Genomic DNA, 5,000 nt, shown 5'->3' with positions numbered 1-5,000 from the left:
GAAGGAACGCCTCCATCCCAAGACACCTGCGGCACCGCGACCCCTCCTGACCTCATCACCTTCTCAGATGACCTCACCGCCATCAACATCAGGGCTGAAGGTGAGCTTCACCTACATCATGTCAGTATTCGGATTCTGATATAAAGAAATGTTTTTCCTGCAGGTCCATCCCAGGACCTCCTCCGGGCCTGGAGGTCGCATCGGTCTCCTCCAGGCGTAAAAAAACTACAAACATGGCGGCGGTGGAGACGGCGACCCCCGGAAGACACGCCTGCTTCCTGGACGGAGATCCAGAGCTTCTTTTTTGAATTTCACCTTCATTACAGGTGGAAGAATCCAACACACACACACACCAGATGACCTTTGACCCCCGCCACCTCAGGAAAACACCATCTTCCTCAAAACACCTCCCCGGGACTCTTTGAAGGATCCGGTCAACAAGTTGGCAAATGTTGGTTTGATGCATCAAAGAAATGCAGACATGGAAGGAGGAGGTGGAAAAACGAGTAAAAAGGAGGAATAAAAATTAAAAAAAAAACAGGAGAAAAGAGCCAGTGGCTTTTTCGGAGGGAAGAAATGGGGGGCTTGGATCTGATTACATAATTTCTCCAGGATTTGAAAGAGGAGGAGGGAGAAGAAAGAGAAGAAAGAGGAGGAGAATCTGCGCATTTAATGAATCCTCAGCTGATTTTCGCTGAAGGGAGGTGAAGATAAGACCTTCTAATGTGCACACTCACCGTGCGTGGAGGAGGAGGGGGGGGGACGTGAATTATTGACGTCCATGAAGCAGCTGCGTGGATCGGACACGCACAGATACCGCGAGATTTGTGTGTGTGTGTGTGTGTCGGGGGGGGGGGTCACTGCGGAGTCTGGAGGGTGTTGTTGTTGTTGTTGTTTTGTTTTTAAAGTGTGAGGCAGCAGAAGCGACCACGCCTGCACCTTCTCATCTTCAGCTAAAGATCCACAACCGACATCTGCATCCACGAGCACGAACACGAGCACGAACAAACAAGCAGCGGGAACGCACGGGCTCTGCGGCGAACACAACTTCGTGTGTGTGTGTGTGTGTGTGTGTGTGTGTGTGTGTGTGTAGGGAGGGGGTCTCATTGCGCCAAAAACCCCGCTGCGCCAAACGCGGCCACCGGTCGGAGCTCCGGCCCCGGAACTCGGACCCCTGAGCCCCCCGGAGCCCCGGAAACCCGGAGCGGGTTCCGGTCCCGGAGCGGGTTCCGGTTCCGGCCCGGAGGGGGTCCCGGAGCGGGTCCGGAGCTCCGGGGGCCCCAGCGGGAGTCGCGCAGGATGCGGATGCGTGGATTCCCCACGACCGGGAAAGCGGTCCAGATCGGGATCGCGGTTTGGACTCACCTGAAGGACGACGGAAGCGCGGCGGAGTCCCGCTGGAGGAGCCTGGCTGTCGGTCTGTCTGTCGGTCAGACGGACGGACGGTGCGTTCGCTGCTCGCTGGGAAAACAGGGCAGGAGCACTGAGTCCTCAAATCCACCAATCCGCTTCCTCCCTCCCTCCTTCCTCCCTCCTCCTCCTCCTCCTCCTCTCCCGCCTCCGCCCCGCGCCGTGCTCGGACTGCAGCGCAGGGTGCGCTCGGTCCGAGCACCGGGGCGGAACGGAGGAAAGTGGAAATAAATATAAATGAAATGAAATGAGTGCAGGACAGGCGGCAGAAGATGCATGGATGGATGGATGGATGGATGGATGGATGGATGGATGGATGGATGGATGGATGGAGAGATGAACTGATGGATGGATGCATGGATAGATAGATGGATGGATGGATGGATGCAATGATACATGATGGATGGATGGATGGATGGATGGATGGATGGGAAATCCCAGATGAATTCATGTGGTAAAGGTGTCTGGGAGAAGAGGTGGAGATCAGGGTGCAGGGCCGGTGGAAACCCCAGGCAGGAAGGCTGTGGCGGCCGCAGAAGATCAGAAGCAGGATGTTTGATGGAGATCCAGAAAGATCTGGTGACTGGAAGAGTCAGGAGATCAGCAGAGCGACGGGAATGAATGACAGAACGCCTGCTGCGAGCAGCAACACTCACTCATTCACTTGTTCACTCACTAATTCACTCATTCATTCATACACTCACATTTTCATTCATTCACCCGCGCATTCACTCACTAGTTCATCTATTCACTAGTTCACTCATTTATTCACTCACTCATTCATTCACTCACTCACTAGTTCATGCATTGATTAATCCATTTAATCGCTCACTCTTTCACTCATTCATTAATCCATTCATTCACTCACTGGTTCATTCACTAGTTCACCCACTTCCAAATTCCTCACTCACTAGTTCGCTCACTTACTCGTTCATTCACTCACATTTTCATTCATTCACTCACTTGTTCATGCATTCATTCAATCGCTCATTCATTCACGAGTTCACACACTCATTCTATCACTCACTAATTCACTCACTCAATCATTGATCCATTCATTCACTCACTAGTTCATTCATTCACTAGTTCACTTATTTATTTAGTCACTCATGCATTCGGTCAATTGTTAATTCATGCACTTTCCATTCATTCACTAACTCATTAGTTAATTCACTCACTCACTAGTTCATTCAGTCATTCATTCATTCACATACTAGTTTATGCTTTCATTCAATCGCTCATTCATTCAAGAGTTCACTCACTCGTTCATTTACTCACTAGTTCACTCATTCATTCACTCACTCACTCATTAGTTAATTCACTCACTCACTAGTTCATACATTCGCTCACTCATTCATTCAGTCATTCACTCACTCACCCACTCGTTCATTCACTTATTCATTCATTCACTCACTAGTTCATGCACTCATTTGCTCACTCATTCATTCTTTCATGCATTCATTCATTTACTCACTCACAAGTTCGTTAACTCATTTATTCATTCAGTCACTCACTAGTTCATGCATTCATTCACTCACTCTTTCTGTCATTCATTAGCTAATTCATTCATTGACTCGTTCGTTCACTCACTAGTTCTTTCATTCACTCGTTCACTCGTTTATTCACTCGTTCACTCATTCATTCACATCGTCTCTCCTGAGCCTCCATAACTCTGAACAGACAGAGGCAGGCCATCACAGGGACGCATCCAGAGCCTTTGTTTACCCTCTCACACACACACACACACACCTCTATTCACCCTGTCACACACACACACACACACATTCCTCCATACTGAGAGCTTCCGGTTCAACCCGGAAGTGGAAGGTGCGTTATTTTTCTTCTCCAGCTCCTGATTCTGCGGCTGCAGGAAGGTGAGGAAATGCGGTACTATTATGGGATTGATGCGGCATTCACGGCGCGAGTGAAACCTCGGACGTCGCTGGAAGCCTCGCCGGAAACAGCCGGCGGTGACGCTGCATTTTCCGGACCCGCCCGCGGACGCGTCCCGGGGGCGTCTCCGCCCGCCGGGGACGCGCCGAACACAAAAACGAACACCTCCACAAAATCCACGAGAGGCGGAGAATGAGGCAGCGTGGGTGGGGGTGGCGTGGAGGGTGGGGTCTGCAGAGGCTGGGGGATGCCAAACACACTCGCCCGTCTGCTTAACTTGGACATGGGCTTCTGGAGGACCAGCAGATGAAACCTGGACCTCCAGAAGATCTCCTGCAGGAACATGACACTGCAAGATGATCACCATCATCTCAGCTGAGATTTCACCCTCAGACAGGCTTACAACAGGGTGTGTGTGTGTGTGTGTGTGTGTGTGTGTGTGTGTGTGTGTGTGTGTGTGTGTGTGTGTGTGTGTGTGTGCGTGTGTATACCAGCGTCCGTTTGTGACGATCATATTTTTCTCAGTGACGATGCATTCAGGTTCTGAAGGACAGCCAGAGCAGGGGTGCGCGCACACACACACACACACACACACACACACACACACACTTCATTAGCACTGTGTGTGTTTGCAGAATGTGATCTGGTGTTGAAGGTCTTTTCAGGCCTGCACAAACACACACACACAGTCCATATAGCCTGTCCATGCACATGTTTATGTGTGTTTGTGTGTGTGTGTGTGTGTGTGTGTGTGTGTGTGTGTGTGTGTGTGTGTATGCGCACATGCACACAGGGGCTTGTCGCCTGGACACCAGACACCGTGTAGAAATGTCCGACCGGCCGCGGCCATGTTTGCTCTGAGGCCGAGGATGAGGAGGGAGAAGGTCGGAGGTCACGGAGTCGCCATGGTTACTCCTGGAATCAGCAGGACGTGAAGTGCACGAAGTACATGTGGTATTTTTACGGTACTGGATTTAGGAGGTGGATCTGCTAAAAAAATAGGTCCGTCAGGAAATGGAAACGTGAAGGTTCTTCTTCCAGAAGATGACGTTCTCATGAAGACCCCAGGAGTGTGTGAACTAGGAAGAAACTACTTCACTGGCCTGGACTACAGCTGACAGGCCAGGAGTGTGTGTAGTGGGCGGCGCATACAAGGAAGTCTCACACACACACACACACACACACACACACACACACACACACACACACCTCTGTTAAGGATCACTATGCAGCCATTATTTCATCTTCATCCATTAGCATGCATTAGCATGGATCTCAGCAGCCAATCACAGCCGGCATTAGTTTGGAGGCGGAGTTTAAACCTGGTCACCTGTCAATCACAGGGCCGCGTACGTGGCGTGAAGGTCCAACACGGCATTATTGATCTTCAGGATGGAAGTCAGTTAGGAAAGAAACTAACTTCATGGTCCAGTTGCAGAGAACCAGCTTTTGTCCCCCAAAAAGTGAAATGGTTCGGTCCAAGCGGACGCCACCTCCATCCCGTGCACGAAAAGGCTCCACCTAGTGGAGATACAAACATGCACACACACACACACTGTTGGATGGCATGAATAGAGAAGTATTTTTTGGGGAGGGGGGCGGAGCCAATCGGGAGGAACGCCGACCAGGATCGGGCGCCATCACGATGTTTTGGATCAGGACTTTGCTGACACGCATGACACGGCATTTCTTCTGCA

General features: G+C 50.9%; 1 protein-coding gene across 1 annotated transcript in view; it reads right to left on the bottom strand.

The window, feature by feature from the left end:
- The window catches only part of LOC147236817 (spectrin beta chain, non-erythrocytic 1), a 62,245-nt gene extending 60,821 nt beyond the window's left edge, over nucleotides 1-1,424 (bottom strand). The window contains exon 1 of the mRNA XM_086174516.1: nucleotides 1,366-1,424. The gene's annotated coding sequence lies outside the window, so the exon portion shown is untranslated. The remainder of the gene's footprint in view (nucleotides 1-1,365) is intronic.
- Between the last annotated feature and the right edge of the window lie 3,576 nt (nucleotides 1,425-5,000).

Source organism: Fistularia commersonii, chromosome 2 (genome assembly GCF_037954325.1).
Source record: "Fistularia commersonii isolate RoL2024-O1a breed Wild chromosome 2, RoL_Fcom_v1.0, whole genome shotgun sequence".
Classification (NCBI taxonomy): domain Eukaryota; kingdom Metazoa; phylum Chordata; class Actinopteri; order Syngnathiformes; family Fistulariidae; genus Fistularia; species Fistularia commersonii.
The sequence above is the reverse complement of the archived record's forward strand: the minus strand, read 5'-3'. Positions and strand labels throughout refer to the sequence as shown.